At 39.6% G+C, this 26,170-nt stretch overlaps 1 protein-coding gene across 1 annotated transcript in view; it reads left to right on the top strand.

Annotated features, from left to right (window-relative positions):
• RARB (retinoic acid receptor beta) overlaps positions 1-26,170 on the top strand; it is a 772,903-nt gene that overhangs the window by 17,941 nt on the left and 728,792 nt on the right. Inside the window, exon 2 of the mRNA XM_028843631.2 lies at positions 12,677-12,755. The gene's annotated coding sequence lies outside the window, so the exon portion shown is untranslated. The remainder of the gene's footprint in view (positions 1-12,676; positions 12,756-26,170) is intronic.

Here is a 26,170-nt window from a genome sequence, read left to right as displayed (position 1 = left end):
TGTCTTTTGACATAGCTAAAGTCTGAGACCCATTGTTCAAGAGCAGCTGTCCCTGGCTTTGAAAGGTGTGGTGATAATGTAACCAATCACACAGAATGACTCTAGGCCCCTAAAGAATGCCTCCTGGTCTTTCTTCTGCTCAGTTCCTTGGACTGGTATATCCTGGAGTGGAAGACTGGATGTGGAGGAAGATTGTTCTTCAAAGTCTTAGTTTTCCATATGAATTCTTCCACCCTTGTTCTACTTTCCTTATGTGAAAACCACATAGAACCAGATGACTCCAAAGTAAACTGTAAACAGTGGAAATTGTTTCAGGATACGATAATCCCTAAGTGGCTCTTCAGTCTCAAGTCTTCCATTTGAGAACTTCCTTTGGTTGTTGAATTGGGATAAAATAGGGTGACCAACTATCTGGATGTGTCTGAGGCCAAGAGGTTTCTCACACTGCATGGGACTTGTGGTGCTTACAACAGGCCCTAGGTGGTTGGTCACCCTAATTGTAGGCCATTGCTGCTCCAGCTTTAAAACGTGAATAATTTGGAAATCTTGTTAAAATACAAGCTGATTCAGTACTTCTAGGTTGGAGCTGGAGAGCCTCAATTTTCAGACATTTTCAACAAATACCCAAGTGATGTTGCGCTTCTTGGCTGTGGACCATACTTTGAGTAGCAAGGCGGTAGAGCTGGCCTATGTGCAGAAAGACCAAGGATGCCCCTTAGCCACTTAAACTGCAAGTAGACTACTCAGCCCTGACAAATTTAGAGAGCATTTGAGGGTCACATTTAATGCTTCAGGATTATGGGTTTTGCCTTCATACATAAAGTATCAATACATCTCCACTCTTCTGAGCTGAAAGACTTTTTGAATTTTATTAAATTTTTTTGAGATGGTCTTGCTCCGTGGCCCAGGCTGGAGTGCAGTGGCACAATCTTGGCTCATTGCAACCTCTGCCTCCTGGACTCAAAGGATCCTCCCATCTCAACCTCCAGAGTAGCTGGGACCACAGGCATGCGCCACCATGCCCAGCTGATGTTTGTCTTTTTGGTAGAGGCAGGGTTTTTGCCATGTTGCCCAGACTGGTCTTGAACTCCTGGGCTCAAGTGATCTGCATGCCTCAGCCTCCCAAAGTGCTGGAATTATGGGTGTGAACCATGGCACCGGCCCTGTAAGGTTTTAAACACCTCAAATCCAAGTACTGTCTCTCTTTCTTTTTAACTGTTTTTTTTTAAATACAAAGATAGGTGACTGCTGTTGAGTCATGTCTAGAGTGTTCTTAAGCCGATTGACTTCTCAGTTCCTGCCTAAGTACTACTTAATGCTTTTCCTTGTTTGGGATGAGCATCTGCGAACAACCTGGGAAGTATTTATCATTTTTGGCCTTTTCTCTGCCTCACGAAGGGTACATCTGTCCTTCAGTGTACAGCTGTGGCTGACCACAAGGTCTTTTAATGTTTGCAATGCTTCTGCTTTTCAGCATAATGAGTTTTGCTTTATCCATAGCCCCTTTTAGTAATTGCAACATAGCAGCATATTCTGTATCCCATCTGTTTCCATGATTGATTGTTTTTTACTTCACGATGTCCTAGAGGGTTATTTACAGGAAAATTCAGGCCTTAGTGTGACCTTTCAGACTATCATAAACTGTGTTTATATCCAGGTATGACTGTCTATGCCTTATGGCCACCCAAAGAAGAAATAATTTATTTGATGTTGATTATGGATTTCTCCTTACTACTCACTTTGGACAGGCTTGCACTAAATTTCATTGTCTTGCAACATCTACCTGTCTGCTTACGCTTCCTTACCCAGCCATTCTGGCTATAGTAGTCCACTGTTATCTGCAGGGGATACTTTCCAAGGCCCCCAGGGGATGCCTGGAATGGAGAATAGTCCCAAACTCTCTCTATATAATGTTTTTTCCTGTACATTCATGATAAAGTTTATGATGTTTAATTTATAAGTTAAACACAGTAAGAGATTAATAAAAATAAGCAATTATAACAATATACTGTAAAAAAAAAAAGTAAATGTAGTTTCTCTCAAAATATGGTATTGTACTATACTTACCTGTTTTCAGACCATGGTTGCCCCGCAGGGAGGGAAACTGCGGATAAGCGGGGAGCTACTGTATATGCCGCATGTGTTCATGGAGAAAGTGAGAATGGTTGTGCCTGTGGCAGAGCTTAGTAATGGCTCTCAAGAAGCTGCTGGTTCCAGTTATTCTTGCCACTTATGTTCTATAAAGTCACCAAGATTGCTGCCTTAGCAAATACAGGGTTAGGTTCCTGTGAGCCTCTGGTTACAACAGTTCCATCAATTGAGCAATATTTAGCATTGTTTTATGTGTGTTTCTGTTTAAAGACACCTTATTTAGTACACATTGATTAACATGGAGCTCACAGCCAATAGGACTGTAAGTCACACCTGAAAGAAGCTTCTCAAATACATGTATTTTCTCCATAAAGGACATTGCAGCATTCTTGAGCTTAGAAACACTAAACAACACTTCAGCATATGCTTGCAGGCCATTTTGAGCAGTGAAGTCATCAACACATACCACAAAATGTAGGAAAATTGTGGCACTAAGAAGACGAGTGAAAAACCCTGCGCTTGTTTACAGCATGTGAGCTGAAACAGAAAGGCAGAGTGTTACCTTGTCTGGCCTCAGCTGACCTGCACATTGGGCCACTCAAACATTTAATGGCTTTGCTCCTGCCCTAGAATGACTATAAAGTGCCTTAAGTATTTATTTATTTATTTTTTTGAGACGGAGTCTCGCTCTGTCGCCCAGGCTGGAGTGCAGTGGCCGGATCTCAGCTCACTGCAAGCTCCTCCTCCCGGGTTCACGCCATTCTCCTGCCTCAGCCTCCCAAGTAGCTGGGACTACAGGCGCCCGCCATGTCGCCCGGCTAGTTTTTTGTATTTTTTAGTAGAGACGGGGTTTCACCATGTTAGCCAGGATGGTCTCGATCTCCTGACCTCGTGATCCACCCGTCTCGGCCTCCCAAAGTGCTGGGATTACAGGCTTGAGCCTCCGCGCCCGGCCTCAAGTATTATTTTGTGGGGGTTACAAATGAACTTTAGTGAGTAGGCAAATTCACAAGTATGGACTCCACTAATGAGTAGGATTGAGTATATATTGTTATTTAACCATCCTCTTGACAGCTGGCTCTGCTTTCTTTATGAAAGAATAATAATTCATTGACTTCACTCACTTAAAGAGGCAAAGATATTTGCCTTCAGCCATTTAAAAATTGCTGGATCATGTTGACAGAGGTCTGCCTCCTACATAAATGCAGGCATAGCATCACCTTAGCCACACCTTCACATATTGTTCATCAAAGCCGTTCCTTTATGAATGAGCATGGCAGCAGCCTTTGTGGATATGACATGCAAGGCACTAAGGTCAGGGGACAGATCTTTGAGTTTTAGGAGCTTGCAATCTCTCAGAGAAAGGCTCAAGTACAACATAATAAACATTAAGTTCCTAATGGATGGAACAATAGGTGTTAGAGAATTTCAAACCCACCAAGGTTTGGTCAATAGAGTTGTTTAATTGGGAGTGGTCAGCATTTGTCTACCGTTAAACTCTACATCTATTTTCTTTACCAAGGTGTCAATGCCTAACATATAGTAGGAGCTCAAAAAGTATTTATTAATGACCATGGAGGTACTTGAGCTGGTATCTCAGACCTTATTTTTCACATCCTGCCTGCTAAATTTCCATGAGATGTTTAGCAAGTGAAATTATACTTCGTAAGTCAGTTGATTATGTCCCAGGACTTACACACTTTAGCTTTGATAATTTTCCCCTCAACATTGTAAAAATGTTCAAATAGGTTAAAATAATTTTACAGGGGATATCTATATACCCATTGTCTATATCTACAATTAACGTTTTACTATCCTTGCTTTATCACATAGCTGTTTACCCATTCAGCATCCATTATGGGAATGAGCTAAAAGATGTCAAATACCCCTGCAGGTGGAATTTCTGTGGTTTTGCATTTGATACTTGGCTTAGTGCAGATGGAGTTAGGGTGGTAGATGAGCTACGAATAACTTCTCAGTTTTGAAACTTGGACTCAGAAAATTTTACTGGAGCACAGTTGTCTTTGTTTTGTGCTGGTATAACAATTAATAGTGGAGACTGAGTCATTTATAAAGCGCAGACATTTCTCGCAGTTCTGAAGGCTGGGAAGTTCAAGATCAAGATGATGGCATCTGCTGAAGGCCTCCTTTTTGTGTCCTTGCCTGGAAGAAGGCTGAAGGGCAAGAGAGTGGATCCACTCCTGCAAGCCCTTTTTATAGCAGCATTAATCCACTCATGACCTAAACACATCCCCAAAGTCTCCACTTCCCAACACAGTTGCATTGGGGGTTAAGTTTCCACCACATGAATTTCCAGACCATAGCAACAGTCACCCACTTACTCATGTAGTCCCTAAGGCTGCTTTCACACTACCACGGTAGAGTTGAGTAGTTGTGAGAGAGTTCCTACGGTCTGCAAAGCCTGAAATGTTTCCGGCTTGGAAATGACACATATCACTTTTGCTTACATTTCATTGGCCAAAGCAAGTCATATGGACAATTCTGGACTCAACAGGATGGGGATGTTAGATACTCCCACAAGGAGAGGAAGTAGATAAATGTGAACAATATTGCACTCTTCCTCAAAGGGATAACAGAGACCAGAGATTTTGTTTTTTAATAGGGAGTGACTTTAGCATGTTTGGGGGCAGAGGGAAGAAACCTATGCAGACAGAAGAGAAGGAAGTGCTTTCTGAATGATAAATGTTATTATTATCACTCCTATGATAGGGGCAGATTTTCAACTGGGTAATGTGAGGTTCTGGGTCTGTGGGTTAGACCCAAGAGCCTGTGCTGAAGTTAATAACCTAGCACATAGGAATCACCTGAGGAGACTGTTCAAATGCAGATTCTGATCAGTAGGTCAAGGATGAGGCCTGAAATTCTGCATTTTTAACAAGCTTGCAGAGGATGCTGATGCTGCCAGTCTGTGGGCCATACTTTGAGGAGCAAGGAACTACATCAGCAGATATTCTGAAACAAAACAGGGAAGCAAGTACTCATTAGCAAACCTTCTGTGTCAAACAGGTCAAATAATGAATCCCAAGGGAATGAAGTTATCCTTTCTGAAATGTTGATCATTTCAAGCCAGTGTTTAGATTATCTCCAAGGCAGGGAAGGATTAGCTTTGAGAAAGCAGGTTGGCCGTTTAAATGACAAAGGGTAGATCAGATGAAGTCATATTGGAGGCAGGAGAGGGCATGGGTAGGTTAAGAGGTTGTGGCCAGGCCTGCTGTGGTGGCTCATGCCTGTAATCCCAGCACTTTGGGAAAGGGAGAATTGCTTGAGCTCAGGAGTTTGAAACCAGCCTGGACAACATGATGAGACTCTGCCTCTACAAAATACAAAAGGTGGCTGGGTGCAGTGGCTCACGCCTGTAATCCCAACACTTTGGGAGGCCGAGACGGGCGGATCACGAGGTCAGGGGATCGAGACCATCCTGGTTAACACGGTGAAACCCCGTCTCTGCTAAAAATACAAAAAATTAGCTGGGCGAGGTGGTGGGCGCCTGTAGTCACAGTTACTCGGGAGACTGAGGCAGGAGAATGGCGTGAACCCAGGGGGTGGAGCTTGCAGTGAGCCAAGATCGTGCCACTGCACTCCAGCCTGGGCGACAGAGCGAGACTCTCTCAAAAAAAAAAAAAAAAAAAAAGGAAGTTGTGGTCTGATTCAGTGATAAGTTAAAGGTTTTCAGCTGAAGCAGTTCCATCCAGTGACTTTGGCCGCCATTCTGCCAACAGCCTATCTATAATGGAATACATGCTAGATGAAATATCAATACTCTTCAATCACAGGCGGGACTCCAGAAACTGGCAATAAATGTTTTTTAAGCACTCAAACATGAACAGCAGTTGTCAGAATTTACATCTTTTGATGGTAGCAAATGATTTAGTAGAGTTAATAAAAACCATTCAGCATTTTCATTGCTATGAAGGATGTTTCATTTGAGTTTTGATTGTCATAAATATCTTGCTGGTTAAATCCTGAGTCAAAACTATAGCTTTGGGATTTGACATGTTAAGAGAAAATTCTGAGGTGAAATTGTTCATTAGAATTTCAGTATAGTTTCTTCAAAGGAAAATCTGTAATCATTGCAAAGAACTAAATTTAGTGTTTATTCCTCTTTTTAATGACATTAGTAGAAATATCTTGGCCATGAGTAGTAAACGGAAGCCCATGCTTGTATTTCAAATATTTCTTGACGTTTGCATAAATAACTCTTGCATTCACGTTTTGTGGCATTGAATTCAGATTTTGCAACCTGGTTGCTGGAATTCCATGAGGAAATTAAGTTTTCTGAACCTAATTGTTTTGTTTATAAACTAAAGATGATATCTCATTTTGTTAGTGATGGGTTAACGGTACTATATTTAAAAGACATTACATAAAGCAGGCCCTCAATACACGTTGGATGTATTTTTATATTTGTGGGACAAATCTGAAAGCACTGTTTCACACATTTCAACATTAAGAGTGAACCGTATGTGGCTAAAAACAATAGACAATAACAAATATTTGAGAGACTATGGCTCCGCACTGAACCCATCTAACAAATTGGAAACTCTGGAGGTTCAGTGACCGTGGAATCACTGGAACCCTCATGCATTGCTGGTGGGATTACAAAATGATACGGCCACTTTGGAAAACAGTTTGGCATTTAAAAAAAGTTAAACATAGACTTACTTTATGACCCAGGATATCTACTTCTAGGAATCTACCCAAGGAAAATGAAAATATGTCCACATAAAGGCTTGTACATAAATATTTATGGCAGCATTATTCATAATAGCCCAACTAAATGAAACAAATGTCCACCAACTGGAGGATAAACAAATTGTGATATATCTATACAATTAATTGTTTTGCAACAAAAAGGAATGAAGTACTGATATGTGCTACAACATAGATGATCCTTAAAAACCATCTTGCTAAGTGAAAGTATCCAGACACAAATGACAACATATAGTATGATTCCATTTATATGGAATTCTCAAAAAAGGCAAATCTACAGATACAGAAAGTAAATTAGTGTTTGGGGCTGGTGGTGGGTAACTACAAATTGACCCCGGGTTACTTTTTGGGGGGTTGTGGGGATGATGGAAATGTTCTAAAGTTAGTGGTGATAGCTGCACAACTCTAAATTTACTAAAAACCTTTGAACTGTACATTTATACAGTGAATTGTATGATATATAAACTATATCGCAATAATGCTGCTTTTAAAATAATGAACTGGCCGGGCACGGTGGCTCACACCTGTAATCCCAGCACTTTGGGAGGCCGAGACAGGTGGATCACAAGGTCGGGGGATCGAGACCATCCTGGCTAACACAGTGAAATCCCGTCTTTACTAAAAAAATAAATTAATTAATTAATTAAATAAATAAAATTAGCCGGGCATGGTGGCAGGCACCTGTAGTCCCAGCTACTCAGGAAGCTGAGGCCAGAGAATGGTGTGAACCTGGGAGGCAGAGCTTGCAGTGAGCCGAGATCATGCCACTGCACTCCAGCCCGGGTGAAAAAGCGAGACTCTGTCTCAAAATAATAATAATAATAATAATAGAACTGTCTCTTTATAGATTTTGATTATTTCTGTGTCAATTCTCACTGTTGTAAAATAAAGACAACTAGTGAAGTACTTTTTACGGCTTTCTAAAATGTGTTGGGTTCTCTGAGCCATTGTGAACGCTTCAGCTTTTTCAGTTCAGTAGAGAAGAAGTTGGTTTTCAGAACAGCAAGCTTTACCCTGAAACTAATAGCCTGCAGGCACCAGCAGAGGATACTAACATCTGAACACAGTAGAAAGTCCAATCAGTAAATGCAAATCAATAACACTGGCTGATGATTCCACATGAGTAAAAAGAGATTTATAAGATGGAGTGTCTTCACTCTAGCCATTAAACTTCTCATTCACCAGTTCTTCATTAAATGCCTGTCTTAAACAGGGCCATTGAATCTAAGATATCAGACATGTTTGAATTATGGAGATCAACTACTTCATTGTTGGCTTTGGGCACAGGATAAAAGGAACTGAATTTAATATTCCCCCAGAAAATGATGTAAGGAGAGTTAATTGGCAGCACCTGGAAGATACCATCTTAAAGTGGACAGCTGCCAGAGATGTGGTTATGGAAGCGCAAGTACATTCAAGACACACCGATTCCCAATTATGTTACAATGCTAGAGACCTCACTCAAGGATCAGACTGAAGAACTAAGTGTGTGTGTGTCTGTATATGTGAATAAATTCTCTGGCCTTTTTGAAAATGGGAATTGTGTGACAGGTGGTTGTAGGGTCTTGTAGTTTCATCATAAACAGAGACTGCAGAGACTTGCATTTGACAGTTTGTTTCTTTTGTACAGACCTTACTGTGGGGATGTAATTTGAGCATTGCCCTCAGGCAGATTGTTAGGCCTGCTGGGGCAAACACGCAAACTCTCCTTAGACTTCTTTGGTTGGTAGTAAATGAGCTGAGGGGTCAATAGGAATAGAAGGCATCTGAAATTTGCTGCCCAAACAACAACTCTTGTTTCTCAATGTGTGATCCCAGAATCCTTGGTGTCAGAATCATCACGTGAGTGCATGGCATAGTGGTGCTGTTATTAAACAATTAGAAAGTTGAGTGACTATACTGTACCATATTCTATTGCTGGGGGAAGGAATAAAGAGACCATGATTCCTGCTTTGTGGAGCTTTCCTTCTGCAATTGTTTTCCAAGTGTTGGCCCTGGACCAATAGCATTTCCTTCACCTGGGTACTTAGTAGTAATGTAAATTTTCAGGCTCCACACTGAACCCACCTAACAAATCGGAAACTCTGGAGGTGCAATCTGATAATATGACTTTTAATAAGCCCTCCTCTTCTTGATGCATAGTAGCATTTAAGAAGCATTCATCTAGGACAGGTTTACTCAACTCCCTCACTACTGTCCTGTGTATTATAGGATATTTAGTAGCATTCCTAGCCCCCTACTCTCAAGACGCCAGGTGGCTCCCCCACTCCAGCTGTACCAATAAAAAATGTCTCTGAATAGTATGAAATGTTCCCTGGGAGCAAAATCATCCCTAGATGAGAACTAGTGCCTTATGGCAAGACTGCTCAAAATGATCTGCTGACTGGCACCACTAGCACGACCTCAATCTAATCTCTGGGACTGGGAAGGAGGAATCTGTGTTTTCAAAAGCACTTCTGATAATTCTGATGCTGCTAAGGTTTGAGAATTACTATCCTAGCAGACACAGGCAAGAAACTGTTAGATGTATACATATAAGTAAATCACTCCAAGTGATGAGTATGCTACACGTCAGATTTGTAAGATGGAGTGTCTTCACTTTATCCATTAAATTTCACATTTCATGAAGGACTGGGAAGATAGGAAAGAAGGTCAGGGTGCTCTGTGGGAAGGCTGTAATTTTAAATAATGTGGTCATAGAAGGTCTCACTGAGAAGGTGACACTTGATTTGAGACAGAAGGAAATGAAGTAAGTCAGATAACGGGAAGAATACTTTGGGCAGAGAGAAGGAAAAACAGCAAAGGTCCTGGGGCAAGTGTATGTCTGGTGGGTTCAGAGGGCAGTGAGTAGGCCACAGCAACACAATAGACAGGCGTGGCAGGAAAATAGTTGGAAAACAGATGAAAAATAATGAATTAATTAACTTACCTCGTTGCAGACTTGACTTCTGTATGTACCGGCTATGTGTCTTTTAGTATATGCTGTATCTTTTTGGACCGCAGCTTTCTTTTGTATACCTGTTCCCTATAGGCCTTCTCTGAGAAATAAACATGATCAAATAATACACTTTTGAGAGGGAATATGTACATATTTAAATTCTAAACTTCCAGCACTTAGCACATTACATTGATCATAAGACATAATCAAAACATGTTATATGGATTGTTTAAAAAAATTTGAACGGAAAAGTCAAGACCTACCACAGCAGATTCTGTCTCAGTCTTCCAGATGGAGACTGGAAATCTGCATTTACAACAAGTTTTCCCGGGTGACTCTTGAATATATACAATATTTTGAGGATCTTCATTCTTCTCATATAAATGTACCATGATCCCTTTTAAATTATTTGCAATGCCCTAGCAGTGGAATTTTCCAGGGATAAAAATTCATTCATGAGACTCTAAGACCTTCCCCAAAATGAGCCAGGTTTTAGACCTACCATGGCATGCTTGGGGATTATAGTGAGAGTTTTGTCACTTAGTGGCGAGGCTTCCTGGATTGAATATTCAGGGGACTCCTTAGAGGAAGCCAATCAATAGTATTAAGAACTAGAAGCATGTCCTGACCAACTGCATAAAAGTAACTCTGAGGTAGATATGGTATTATGTCCACCATAATTACCTTGAAATTAAAGTTATCCAAGGCAAAAGATTCCTTATACTGTACCTAACTATTTAAGTTTTCTTTTGCTTTGCACTCAACACCTCTCTCCCGATTCGTTGACTTATGTCGTTATGCTTTGGTAACTAAATAACCTTGAACTTCTGTAGCTTCTACCCTCCTAAATGCTCCGTGTTTGGGGCCATTTTCAGTCCTTAAACCATTCTTCAACATGTTACTCTCTGGTTATTTTGCTCAACCTTATTTGCCTTAGGGAACCAAAAAGATTAAATCTTATCAGGTCTTGAAGCTACAACAATTTGAACTGCTAGATTTTTCTGCCTTAATTTCCCCTCTGTGAGTTCAAGAGGTCAGACATAGTCTGAGGCAATACTTAAGGAGTCTGTATCTCGAAAAAGCAATTGGATTAAGTTGCTTGAATCTGTCTCCTCTTTTCACATTGAAATGATGGGGGCGGGGGATGGAGGAGTGTCAAGATGAGCTTTAAATTGATTTATTTGGTAGAGAAAATGCACCAAAGCTGAAAAGAAAATGCCTCCTCATTATTGAGTTGCTAAGCTACACCTGATCGTTCATGTTGTGGTCCATGACTGGAGCTGAAAGCATCCAGTTTTTATTCATTTAGTTCACTAATAAATTAATTACGCTCATGAGTAAGATTCATATACAAGCAATCTAAAGAAGTTAAAAAAAATCAAGCATGTTGCCATTTATACCAAACTGGACTTTCATTCTTTTTAAAATTTCTCCTTACAGGCCCATGCAACATTTATACTTCACACCCCTCATTCCTCAGGTGGGAGAACTGAGAGTCCTAACAGTACTGGAGTCTGTTCCAAAGTTTTTAAGAATTTCTACCTTCCAAGATTAGGCACAACACACTCACTAAACTTTTCCCCCACTGCTCGTTCACCCAGAAACATTTTGAATTAAAGATGTTTCTAGGGTTGTCAGATAAAATTCAGAATGCCTAGCTAAATTTGAATTTTTGATACACAACAAATATATTTTTTAGCATGATTAGGTCCCCAATACAAATATGTCTCAAATATTACATGGTATATACACATATACTAAAGATGTATTTGCTGTTTACCTGAAATTCAAATTTAACTCAGCATCCTGTATTTTTACTTGTAAATTCTACCAACACTAGTTACTCCTCTTTAACTAATGATGTTTAGATTTCAGTGCAGTAGCTCACACCTGTAATCCCAGCACTTTAGGAGACCAAGGCGGGTGGATCATTGAGCACAGGAGTTCAAGACCAGGCTGGGAAACATAGCGAGACCCCTGTCTCTACAAAAAAACAAAACAAAATGAAAAATAGCTTGGAGTGGTGGCGTGTGCTTGTGGTTCCAGCTACTTGGGAGGCTGAGATGGAAGGACAGCCTGAACCCAGGAGTTTGAAGTCACAGTGAGCTGTTATGCTACTGTACTCCAGCTTGAGCAACAGAGCAACAAATTGCTGTCTCCCCCCCTGCCAAAAAGGAATATTTTGTTGTGATGGTTAAACTTTAATCAAAGAGGATCTCTAAGGCAAGTTATTTGGTTTCCCTAGCCGGAGGAAATTAAGAAAACTAAATTATATTCTTTGAATAAAAGACAATTTAGAACCTAAGACTTCGTTTTCTTAAAAAAATGTTAGGATTAGAAACTATTGTCATATTTCCCTAAAATTGCTGAGGTAGTAATTACAGGTATCTCTCAGTAGACCCTGGAACTTATTTTATTATGTAAAAAGTGATGAAACCAAGAAGTTTACACGTTTTTTTGTTTTTCTTCTTCTTCTTATAAATCTTCATGGGCCTGGATTATAGCAGAACTTCTATCCAATCTACTTTTAATTTGCTATTGGGTCAAAAGTCCATGCTCGTGGGATGTGCACTATAATTAACGATTGCCACCTGTGTGAATTCTTTTGCATTTAAAGCACATGAGCCCATCCCTGAGCCCAGTTAATATGAAGCACTGAACCAAGATGGCTGCACCCTATGATGTGAGTCCCTCTTTGTGAAAGGGTACAGCTTCAGTGAAGAAATTTCAGTTTGGATTAAGATTTAGCAAAAGAACTTGGTGGTCTCCTCATTTCAAGACGGTTAACTATGTCACATCATGGAAAGGAGGTATTGTGAAGAAGCAGGCAAAGATTTTGAATAATTAATCTAGTTTAATTTCTTTTTCTGCATTATGATGTTTAAGACTGCTGAATGAAGACCGTTGTTTTTACAGAATCCTGAACATCATCATAAAAAGACAGTCACCAGTCCTGCTCATCTGGAGAATTGTTCTCACAATCTGCAGCCAGGAGGTACGTTCAGGTTTAGTCCTTTTAAGTTCCGTTATGCTCTTTGGGAGGCCAAGGTGGGTGGATCATTTGAGGTCAGGAGTTCAAGACCAGCCTGGCCAACATGATGTAGCTCCGTCCCTATTAAAAATACAAAAATTAGATGGGCATGGTGGCACTCACCTGTAGTCCCAGCTACTCGGGAGGTTGAGGCAGGAGAATCGCTTGAACTGGGGAAGTAGAGGTTGTAGTGAGCTGCGATTGTGCCACTGCACTTCAGCCTGGGTGGCAGAGCAAGACTCTCTCAAAAAACAAACAGAAAAACTTCCCTAATATTCTTATTAGAAGCTATGGTCAGTAATTCCCTTTGTAATCAGCCCTATCTGGTTTTTAGAATGCTTATTCCAGTTAATCAGTTCAACTCAAGGCAACAGTTTCTTGCCAGGAAGAGATGAGAAAAAAAAGAATTGAGCTGATGTCTTCCTCTGTTGCAATGTCTCTTGAAACAAGGTGGTTCTGGGAGCTTGAGAGTTTTGCTTTTGTTTGAGGTGGAGGAGAAAGTTGTGGCCGAGAAATTGGGAATGGATTTAGGGGGTGGAACTTCGATTTAGAGCCATGTGATGAAATGTGAACTGAGTTTTTAGTACAACTCTCATGTAGGTGTAAAAATTAAGCATTAGAATGCTTTCAGGTGCCATGTTATTGTACTCACCTGGAAGTTAAACAGACTCTTCTAAAGCAGCTCTTGCTTTAGAAGATTTTGGTCTCAAACCTCTGTATTCTGGTGATTTAAATGTGGTAATCTTTCTGGTTTAGTATGTTCCACAAGATCCCAGACTCAACCAATATAATCGGTATGCTTTGCTTAGTCATTAAGATTTTCCAGGATAAAATATGCAGATACTAAAATCTGAAATGTAAGGTTTATACACTTTGTGGACTTGGAAGTTTACATCATGTGTCTGCAAACCTTTTTGGTAAAGGACCAGACAGTAAATATTGTAGGCTTTTTGTGGCCATGTGGTCTCTGTCACATGACTCAATTCTGCCATTGAACAATAAAGCAGCCCTAGATAAGATGCAAAGGAGTATGTTATGTTTCAATAAAACTTTATTTGCAGACACTGAAATTTAAATTCTATATTATTCTCCTATGTTGTGAAATATATTTTCCTTGCTATTTCTTTTCCAGCTCAAAGGTTGGGAATAAAAACAAAAAAATGGGTGGAAGGATGGATTCAGTCCACAGTTTGTAGTTTGCTGACCTACCTCTAGATCAATAAAACAAGTTCTGTGAACCTCCACTTAGTTTGTACTCCCTGGTGCTGCAAGGATCTTGTATTATGTTCATGTTAAACTAATCATTTCCCAAAATGAACGAGGCCTATGTCAGAGGGGTTAGTGCCTCTTGGGGGTAGGCATCATATCTTTAGCTGCCCATTGTGGAAAAGGGGAGCAGTGCCAAATATTGAAGTCACCTGGCGCATCTTGGGTGTTGACTCTGATTGTTCTAGGAATAAACCTTTTGCATTCGGGACATTCTACCTTCCCAGCCAGTAACCTCCCAACCTCTCACCCTCTCTCAGCCTTCTTTTAGTTCTTTAGTCAGTTAGCAGGACATGAGAGAGTTGTCAACTTGGTTGCTGCTTTTCAACAGGTCATTTGGCAGAATCTTTACATTCTGATTTTATTGCTTCTCTGTGATTAAAGGAGTTCCTTTCAAACACATGGCAAGGGTCGTTTGACCATAGCTATTCCTCAGTGTAGGCAAATTCTAGTATAGAAAACAAATCCATCCACTGCCCCACTCTCTTACTCTTTACACACAAATACTTAAGTTGAGGCATGATGATTGAAGAAAAAAATCCTTTACAGAAGAGAGCATTGCATGCAGTCTTTAAATTTCTTCTAAATCATTGCAAGCTTTTTCTAAATAGGATACCCCCTAAGTATGTTGAAATTAAGACTATTTAAAAAGGTCAGCTGATAATGTGCTGTGTGACATTAAAGAGAGGTGAAGTAGCTTATCTGAGTCACTTTCTAAAAAGAGGAACTTGAACTGTATGAACTCAAGGGGCTTCTTGTATACTAATGACTTAGAAAGGTAGGTAGTGTAGTTGACATAGTGAGCTATATAAACCTTTAGAAATAACCAAATGGAGGCCGGACACGGTGGCTCACGCCTGTAATCCCAGCACTTTGGGAGGCCGAGGTGGGAGGATCCTGAGGTCAGGAGATCGAGACCATCCTGGCTAAACGGTGAAACCCCGTCTCTACTAAAAATACCAAAAAAAAAAAAAAAAAAAAATTAGCCAGGCGTGGTGGTGGGTGCCTGTAGTCCCAGCTACTCAGGAGGCTGAGGCAGGAGAATGGTGTGAACCCAGGAGGTGGAGGTTGCAGTGAGCTGAAATCACACCACTGCACTCCAGCCTGGGCGACAGAGCGAGATTCTGTCTCTAAAAGAAATAAACAAATGGAAGAATGTGAATTTCTTATGTGGGTTGTTTTGTTACCTCCAAATTCATATATTGAATTCCCAACCTCCAGTGCCCCAGTATGTAACTGTATTTGAAAGAAGGATTTTTAAATAGATCACTAAGCTGGGCGTGGTGGTTCATGCCAGTAATCCCAGCACTTTAGGAGGCCAAGGTGGGTGAATTGCCTGAGGTCAGGAGTTTTAGACCAGCCTGACCAAAATTGTGAAATATCCTCTCTACTAAAAATACAAGAATTAGCCAGGCATGGTGGCAGGTGCCTGTAGTCCCAGATACTCGGGAGGCTGATGCAGGAGAATTGCTTGAACCCAGGAGGTGGAGGTTGCAGTGAGCTGAGATCGTGCCACTGCACTCCAGCCTGGGTGACAGTGAGACTCCATCTCAAAAACAACAAAACAAAACTAAGGTTAAATGAAGTCATATGGGTGGGCCCTAATCCAGTATGACTATATCCTTATAAGAAGACACCAGTGATGTGTGAGCACACAAAAAAAGGCCACGTGAGAAGAAAACCATCTATTAACCAAAGAGAAGTGTCGCGGGAGAAATCAAACCTGTTGACATCTTGATCCTGGACTTCCAGCCTCCAGAATTGAGAGAAATTTCTGTCAAGACACCCAATTGATTCCATTTTGTTATAGCAAACTAATATCCATGGTATCACAAGGGGTATATGTAGGAGGGACTATCCTGAACTCCTCTCTTGGAGGAGAGGTAATAACATGAACATGGCTCTCTCCTCACTCCTGTTCCAGCCAGCCAGTAGTCAGGAGGGTTTGGTGGGGCTGGATTTGAAAGCAGAGGAGATTGGAGTGTGTGGACCTTACTGCCATCCTTTGGAGAAAATCCTGTGTTCTGGATATCAACAAACGACAGTCATCCATTAATGTATTTTTTGTCTGTGTCTTAGCAATAATTCAGAGTTCAGCTTATATAGTCATGCTCTGCCTATTGATGTTTTGGCCAATGATGAACCAAATATATGCTAGTGGTCCCACAAGACAACATGGTGTTTTTACTGTCCCATTTTTATGTTTAAATACACAAGTGCTTACTCTAAGTACTAGTAATTGCCTATTCAGTACAGTGGCATGCTACTCAGGTTTGTTTGCTAGGAGCAATAGACTACCATGTAGCCTAGGTTTGTATATTTTGTGAAACTCACAAAATGACAAAATCACCTATTCATGCATTTCTCAGAATGTATCCCCATCATTAAGGGATATATGCCTTACATTTGGCGTATATAGTTGACCACTGAGAGTTTTCACCTGTGAATTCAACCACTACAAATGGAAAACATTTGGTGGAGGCGGGCGATATCTATGCTGAATGTGTATAGGCTTTTCCGGTCATTATTCCCTAAATAATATAGTATAACTACTATTTACATGGCATTCACATTGTATTAGGTGTAAGTAATCTAGAGTTGATTTAAAGTATATGGGGAAATGTACATAGATTATATGCAAATACTATGTCATTTTATAAAGAGGCTTAGCATCATGAATTTTGGTATCTTCAGGGAGCCCTGAACCAGTCCTTTATGGTATCAAAGGACAACTGTGTTTATTTTATGCCTTCATTAATACAAAGAGGCAGTTCACAGATGTCTTATAACACTTTCATATTTCTAGAAAAAAATCAAGGACCTCAAAGATCTATGTATATAGTTATGCCTATTGATATTTATATATATAAAATATATAAATTATATATATATATATATATATATAAAATTTCCTGAAGCAAAAAAGTGAGTGAGAAGCGTGGCAATTTTCCCCCACAGTTTTGTAGGTCTTTCTAGTGTCTGGCTTTATAGATAGTTGGGTTCATGTATCTGCTTCTTCATTCAAACTGTAGTGATATCACACATCATGTATCCTCTGGAAAACTGTACTGTAACCGATGAAAGGATGAGCATGAAAAAGACAAGTGACATTTTAATGTTACTAGCAAAGTAGTTTTTGACTTCTTGGATGCTCTGCAGGGGCCACCAGGGCTCCCTGGACCACAGTTTAAGAACCACTGATAGAGCAGTAAACCATGGACAAGGTATATATAATTCCTTCTATGTAAGTGGATCAGTTGTCCTGCTGACCAGGCATAAGCTTCTCACTGTAACTGCACCGTCGAAGTTGCAGCCTAAAGATGGTTATCAAATGACCACCTTTTAAAATCTGTAAGCTAACATTCCAACAGTAGCACTACTACCTGTGTATAAGACATGCTGCTCTTCACAACTTTACATGGTATGGCTGGAAATATGAAAAATGAAGGAAAGAACTGTTGCTGCTGACCCACATTGCCATCAGGTGTGGGTTTGGTTTTTCAGTCTTGTTATAGATTTATACTCATAGAATTTTGATTCATCAATCATCAAGTTTGAGTCCTATTAAAGGCTGTAGTGATTAAAAAGTATAAGGTAGTGAGTTATATGACTTTTCATCTTCAAACGAGGAAACGAATGTCCAAAGAGGTAGGTGAATTTTCCAAGATTACCTAGTGAGGAAGTACAGTAGTGCCTCCTTATTCATGTTTTAGGTTTCCACGGTTCTGGTTGCCCATGGTTAACTGGTCTGAAAATATAAAATAGGAAATCCTAGAAGTAATTCGTAAGTTTCCAATTGCCTGCCATTCTTAGTATAACAATAAAATCTCTGGCTATCCTGCTTTATCCCACCTGGGATGTGAATCTTCCTTTGTCTACCGTATCCATGCTGTGTATTCTACGTGTCTGGTAGTCACTTAGCAGTTATTTCAATTATAGGTAAAAAAAAAAAAAAAAAAAAAAAAAAAAGCATATATAGGGTTTATATATCTACAGTTTCAAGTATCCACTGGGGGTCTTGGAATGTATGCCCAATGTATAGGGGTGTGGGCTACTCTACTAAACCTAAAGTAGAAATAAGATATTCTCTTTATATTATGCTATATTATATCTCTGGTACCTGCCCTTGGGCAGCCTAGAGTTAAACTAAATAATCAACTGAATTTATAGAGTATGGATTCCGAAGCTGGCCATTCAGTTATATAGACTCACAGAGGCTGGAGTCAGCTGAGAGAAATACTGGAGCTTTAGTGAGAATTGAGGCAAACTTTGAAGTACAGGGAGGAATTGGATGGAAACAATAATGCAGAAGAAATAGCGTGGGGAAAGGCACAGAGGCAGAGATGGCCAGAAAGGAGAATAGCCCCATTAACACAGAGCATGTGCTGAAGATTAAGGAAAGAGGAGGCTGATTGATGGGGTGATAGCCATACCCTGTCCAAATCAGGAGCATCCATTTTGAGATGCCTCATCTAACTGGGGCTGCAGACAAATGGCTTGTGAAAAGAGCCGTACTAACAGAGCTTTACAAGGATTCCACCCAAGATTTTGGCCATTTAACTTCATGGATGAACCAACCGAGCTAACCAGCCACAGATGTTTTGTTTATAACCACAGGAATTCATGTGAGCTTGGTGATGACAATTCCCTGTCTATAAAATGCTGATAGTTAAACAGTGATACTGTGTGAAGCACTTGGAGTCTCTATCTTGAGAGGCAGTTCTTAAGTGTAATGGTTTAATGGTCATTTAGCATGATGGGCCTTTGGAGTGTAATATCATTTGCCTGCCAGTTAAAATGAACACTTCTCTGTGGGAAGTCAAAGATCAAGTCAGCGTAACCTGGATTAGGGGAAGGAAAGCATCAAGAAGTGAATACCAAAACAGAAAACAGGGAATAAGATTTCTTGTTTGCCTGGCCTGTTCATAAATCCAATTTAATTAGAGAACACCACTAATTTTCACTGACTGGGGGAGGGGGAAATTTTCTATGAAGCAACAAGTTTAGCTTTTTTTTTTTTTTTTTTTTTTTAAGAAATGCTGCTTTATCTTCACTTTCCTCCTGTCATTAGCCTAACACTTTTCTAATCTTATTTAATAACCTCCTACTTCGCTGATAAAATTGAGATGATGAAAATAAAGAGCTGAACTTCTTGCCCACCCAGAAACATCTGTATCTGTGTTTCCATTCCTCCTGCCCACGTGTGAGGATGGAGGCAGGCCTTCTCCTGTTCAGGCCCGTCCCTCCCTGAGGCTCTTGGAGCCACCCTATCTCAATTCCCTAGCAATCTCAATTCTTCATTAACCCTAACTTGTGTATTTTCAATCTGTCTCTGCCCGTGAACGTGATTTTCTGCCCTAAGCTTAGAAATGTAGCCAAGTTTCACTAACTTTTGCTCCTCTATCCTCCTTTTGCTGCACTTGCACTGAGCTTACTTGTTTCACCCATACACTGAACTGTGAGCATGCACACAGTCACTGATGTTCTGATTGCAGGCATGATGGCATTCACGTTGTATAACACGGCAGGGACTGGAACTGTTTGTGTCCAGGTTCTGTCATCCTCTGATGTCAGACAAACCATCCATCCTTCACCGTGTTTGTCTCATCGACCTGGTTCCTCGTTATTTTCCTTTGCCATTCAATGTTGTTCCTTTGTGTTTTTTCTTCCTTTGCTGTCCAGTGTTGGTAGGCCTCTGGATACCTCCCTGGCTCTCTTCCTTGCTTAGGCTGCGTGTATTGCTGGGGCAATGTTGTTTGCACATGCCATTTTAATAAGCACCTTTTACTGTGTCTTCTGAATCTCTACTTCCATTCCTGCTGTTTCCTTTGAGCTCCAGAACCAGGTGTTCAACTCAGACTCACTATCTCATACCCAAACTTAGTTTACTCTTCAACCCTGTTCCTTCTTTATTGCTAGTCTCGGGCCCAGGCATCAAACTCCACAAACTATGGCTGGTAAGCCCAAATCCAGTCTGCCAATGTTTTGTAAATGATTTTTTGGAATATGACCACAGCTATTATTTTTCAAGGTGTTTTGTGTGTGTGTGTGTGCTCTAAAAAAGATCATGTTGCCTGCAAAGACTAAAGTATTTACTATCAATCTTTTACAAAAAATTTTTGCCAACCCCTGTCCCAGAGCATCAGAAGCATTTGGAAGGTGTGTGAAAACACAAATTCCTAGGTATTCCTTCTAAAGTTTTTGATTCAAGGACCTGTGAATTTGCATTTGTAATAACTTTCCAGGTAATGCTAGTCAACGAACCACACTTTGAAAAGACTCTGGGTTCACAATTACGTTGTCATTCGCTTTTCTCTCCTAAATAGATATTAAATCTCTCGTCTCCATCGAATCTATTCTCTTCAGTGCTGCCAAAAGATTTTTTCAGAAATACATGTCTGCCTATTACATGACAAGTTCTCAGGGTCCCTTCATTACCTATAGATAATATTCATCAAGTTGAATAAATTATAGGCCCCAATAAAAGGTTGGGGACCACAGTAGTATATGCATGAACTACAGGAGTCCCTTAATATACAAGAGGAATTTGTTCCAGGACTTCCTGTGTATACCGAAATTTATGTGCACTCAAATCTCACAATTGGCCCTGCAGACCTGCATATACAATGTCTTCCATCCAAGCTGAAAAAAATTCACGTATAAGTGGATGTTTGCAGTTTGACCCATGTTGCTCGAGGTTCAACTGTATGTTTTATGCCAAGCATCTTCAGCATTGACTCATTGAATCCTCACAATACCCAGTGTAGTAGGAACTTCTGTTATCCCCATTTTCCAGAGGAGCAAACCTAATTTCAATAACAATGTCACATAGCAGGAAGGCTGTGAAATCAGAATCTGAACCCAAGCCATCTGGTTCCAGAGACCATGCTTTACTGAGTCTCGCATTGCACTCTTCCACCTCTCTGTCCCATGGTGATTTTCTTATATTTATTATAACTTAATACATACAAATGAAAACCTAGATATATTTTTCTATGCTACTAGTTCTTGTACAACTATAAAACCAAAGTGAATACAAACAATTTGAGTAAAATCTAAATTAACATTAAATTGATGTGACACATCACTGCAGTCTTACTGAATATTGTCTATTGCAGCATGAATGGGTGTTGATTTGCGACAGTGAGATTCTTGTGGCTTTGACCTAATTGTGCAGCCTGCGGCGTGTTAGCTCAGTTATTACATTTTTTTTTCAAACACTTGTGAAACTTTTATTTTTATACCTAATATGATGACATTTGGCCTAAATGTGCCACATGAATATTAAGTTAACCTCTTTCCTCCTAATTAAGCTATTTCTAGGTACTACAACTTATCCACACAATCAAAAGTAAAACATTGGTCCTGAATGCCACAGGGATTCTAGATTTTAAGGTGGTTAGCTGCGGACCCCAGTCTGAGGAATGCTGGCCCCAGGATGAAGTCTAAGTCCCAGGCTGATGTTCAAGCCCCTTCATACCTGATCCTGCCAACCTCTCATTTCATCTCTTACCATTCTCTTATGCTTTCCATTTTACCAGTCCGAATGGCTTGTAATTCCAGGAACTATCTCATCCCTCCACGCTTTTGCACATCCCATTTCTCTGAGTGACTATTTTTTCCAGTCCTCAAGCCCACACCTCAAATCCACTCCACTCTCAACTCCTCTTCATCCTTTAAAATTCTACTTTAGCATAGTCGCCTCATGAACTATTTAAACTGACATGTATACAGGGAAAGAAGCTAATGACCCATTGTAACACATGGCAAGGCCCTCTGGATTGCCTTTTCTCAGGTACCCATGATTCCAGATGAATTCCAGCATGTCACACAGCCTGGTTTAAAAAAGGATTCATGGAGAATGGGAAAACTGACAAAGCCAGGATCAGCAAGAGAAGGGAAGATGTGAGCTCCCAACCTCCCCTCACCTGCCAAGGGGCTTCCAGGTCACAGTTACCTGCAGGCCTCGCAGTATGTGGGTTTGTCTTCCAAATGCAGAGTATTTTTTCCTTCTTGCTTTTCAGTTTGTAACTGCCCAATAGGTTCTTCTTGCCCACTGCCCTGATAGAGCTGATTTATCATGTCAGGAGAATTGAAATAGAGTTTTACACATGTATAGCTGGTTAAAGGGGAGACCAGGGTTTTATTATTCAAATCAGCCTCCGCAAGAATTTGGAAGCTGGAGTTTTTCAAGGATAGATTGGGGGAAGAAAGGGGGAGTGACTAGGCAGTGGATGCTTGCTGATGATTGGCTGGGGGTACAATCATAGGGGTGTGGGAAATTGTCCTCATTTGGTGGGGCCACAGGAGGGTCTGCAGGTCCAAGTGGAGCCATTGCTTATCAGATATGCAAAAAACCTGAAAAAACATCTCAAAAGGCCAATCTTAGGTTCTACGGTAGTGATGTTATCTGTGGGAGTAATTGGGGAAGTTTATATTTTGTGATCTCTGGAATTATGGATGGCAATTGTTTATGTCTACACCTTAGCAGAATTCATCCTAGCCTGGTGGTCTCTCATTAGCCTTACAAAGGTGGTTGAGCTTTGGGAAGGGGCTGTTATCATTAAAAACTATAAACTAAATATCTCCCAAAGTTCATTTGGCAAAGCCCAGGAATACAGAAGGGCAGTTTGAAGGCTAAAGTCAAGATGGGAGTTGGTTAAAAGATCTTTCACTGCCATAATTTTCTCACTGTTAATAATTTTTGCAAAGGCAGCCTCACTTTTCTAGGAAAAGCTTGAGGGAGGAAACTTCTTAGAGGAAAACAAGTCAGGTCAGCTTGGCACCAAATGGACTAGATTTTGAAGCAGTGACTATTCATATAGTTGTCTCAGAAGTCCTGCTGCCTAGCACCTGGAAACCTTAAGGCCCAGTGGAGATTACTTACCCTTCTGTAGGGGAGGGAGGCTTTGGTCTCGTGGGAAGCAAACTTTGGGTGCAGGCCCCTTTCCTGGCAGAAGTGGGGAGTGTGCTCAGTGTTGAAGCAACTCAGAAGGAGACCTCAGGGTCATTTTTGCATATACTTGCTCATGCCTCTATCCTCTTGTTCAGGTCCTGCCAGATTTTTAGTGGTCCATTAAGTTGAAAAATCAAATTTAGAAATTCTCTCCAGCCCACAAAAACAACAAAAGGAAATGTAGATACTTGGGAAATTTTCATTGACTGCCATTGAGTTCAAGTCAACCATAGGCAGATTTCCAAGTCGAGTGTCAAATGATTCCCCATTGAGATAAAAGTGCTCACTGAGATAACAGATGCCCATATTGAAGTGATCAGGGTTGGAGATGATTCATCCTTACTAAGGAAAATGCAATTCCATATCTCTGGATGGGTTGCAGAGAAAATGGGGCTTGATATCTGAGTTGTAAGAACTATCTGTGAAATTACAATAATTTTCCTGGGGCTGTGTTAGCACTTACACTTCAATCTTTTTAATGTAGGTTCAATAAAACAGTATCAAATGCATGTGTTACATGTGGGTGTTAGCCAGTTTTAAAAATCTGTCCAGATGGTATTGTCTGGATATAGAAAATCTAGGTTTCAGAGATCAAAATAATTAATACACAACAAAAATAGAAGACACCTCAAACACATCTGTACAAATGATGCCAGACTTATTTAGTATTTAATCCATTTATAAGGCTTTTAAAAAGTGAATTCTTTTCAAAATACTTTATATATTAACTCTGTTGTGGCTACTTTCCTCTTCTATTTTTGTGAAGCAAGAACTCAATACTCTTGTAAAACAACAACAACAAAAAGTTAAGGCCCCTCAACCATCTGAATGGACTCCTCCTCTTGGCCAAGGGCATCCCAAAGTTAACCTGAAAAATATAGTTCAGGCCATGATGGGAAGGTGGGTGGGGTTGGACATGCCTCATCATACCCTCTTCCCTTTTGGAATTACTTGGTAGAACAGACCCTTTAAGTATAATAAACATTTACAATCTATTCTCTCTGAAGCCTGACACCTGGAGGCTTTACTTGCATGATAAAACCTTGGTTTCCACAACCCGTTATCTTAACCCAGACACTCCTAAGTCATAGACAATAACTTTGTAAATCAATTGCTAATAGAAAATCTTTGTCTACCTATGACCTGGAAGCCCCACCCTGCCACTTCCAGATGTCCTGCCTTTCTGGGCCAAACCAATGTACACTCTCTATGTATTTGATTTATGTCTCATGTTTCCCTAAAATGTATAAAACTAAGCTGTACCCTGACCACCTTGGGCACATGTTCTCAGGATCTTCTGAGGGCCGCGTCAAAGGCCTTTGACTCATGTTTGGCTCAGAAAAAATATCTTCAAATATTTTAGAGTTTGACTCTTTTCATCAATACTCATCAAGTTATATCTCTCTCATCCAAGAAACTCAGAATAATTCTTAATAAAGTATAGTCTTATTTATGTATGAGGTTATTTTAAATGTCTTATACAGAATGTAAAATTTAAATCACTAACTGCAACTAAAGTCTTCATGTGTGAGATTTTTCATAATGTGTCTTAAGTTGGTTTACAAATTTGGTCAACTTAGGTATTTGTGTATAATATTTCCATGTATTGGAAAAAGATTTTAAAGGAAGTACAATCAGCATATTTCTAGAGTGTAGAATTTATGGTTTTCACATGAATATAAAATTAAGACAAATCAAATTATGCTTCCTGATTTTTAGAAAATGCTTATTTTCTTTTGATTAATTATAACAAGCTTGATGTGGGAAATATAAAAAATAGAGTAAAACTCTAAAGGAGAAAATGAATCCCTTCACAAAACTAGTTTTACAAAATGCACATACATATGAAATATTCCCTCCCCCAATTAGAATCATATTGTAAATGGACAGTTCTATAGTTTTCTTGTCACTAATTTGGAATTGTGATGTTTATATATCTACATAATACTTCATCATACAGATGTAGTGTAGCATATTCTCTTTTGTTAGACCTTAAAACATTTTTAAATTTTTTGCATTTTATAAGCAGTGAACATACTTGTATTTCTGTTTATCCTGTCTCTCTTCCTAACAGAATTTTATCAATACTCTTGAATTTTGTGTTAATCATTCCCTTGTTTATCATTATGTTATTTGTGTGCAAGCTGAAACAATAGAATATGAGTATTCCAGTTGTTTTATATGTTCATCAGCCTTTTGTATTGTGAAACTTCATTTTTCTGTACTTAGTATGGAAAATCTCATTTCAGTTTTAGTTGGCATTTACTAATTAAGTTGTGTATCACTTCATGTTCAGTGAACATTTATGCTGTATTTTTCCATGAAACACCTGTGATATTTTTCTCTTGATTTCTAAAAGTTCTTTGTATATCCTAGAGACTAATCTTTGCTAATTACTTGTGTTGCAAATATCTTCTCCCAGTTTGAAGCATGTCTTCTAACTATCTTTATGGTGTCTTTTGATGAATGCAGTTTATTAATTTTAATGCATTCTAATTTATTTTCCTTTATGACCGATCTCTTGAAAATAAAAGTATTTTCCTATGAACATCTTTAAATCTTGTCTTTCACATGATTCATTTGGAATTGATGTCTGTAATTGATGTGAAGGTAGGGATTCTATTTTTCCATAATAGCGAAATTAATTGTACCAACACTATTTTATAGTCCAAACTTATCTCACTAATAGTGTTTCTGTCATAAGTCAAATTTCTATATGTATTTTTCTGGGCTCTTAGTTATGTTTTATTGTTTATAAATTTATATTAACACTGCTTTGTTTAATTAATATTTCTTTATACTAAGTCTCGATTTCTGACACGTTAAGCCTTCTATCTATAGAATTAAATTTTATATCCAGAAACTTTAGGAACTATGTTAATCATTTGATTGTAGCATTTTGGGGATCATATTATCTGTGATTCTTGTTCTCTTTCAGTCATTTTGCCCTGCATGTATGTGTTTGATGGAGGTGTGGATGAGTACTTCTTACTGCACTGATTAAGAACTCTAGTACACTTAAAATATGTGTACATAGTAGGTACATATATTTATAGGATGCATGCGATGTTTTTATATAGGGATACAATGTGTAATAATCATATTGGGGTAATTGGGAGATCCATCACCTCAAGCGTTTGTCAACTCTTTCGTAAAG

Source organism: Macaca mulatta, chromosome 2, assembly GCF_049350105.2.
Source record: "Macaca mulatta isolate MMU2019108-1 chromosome 2, T2T-MMU8v2.0, whole genome shotgun sequence".
In the NCBI taxonomy this organism is placed as follows: Eukaryota; Metazoa; Chordata; class Mammalia; order Primates; family Cercopithecidae; genus Macaca; species Macaca mulatta.
Note: the sequence above shows the minus strand (reverse complement) of the source record. Positions and strands in the feature narration are given on the sequence as shown.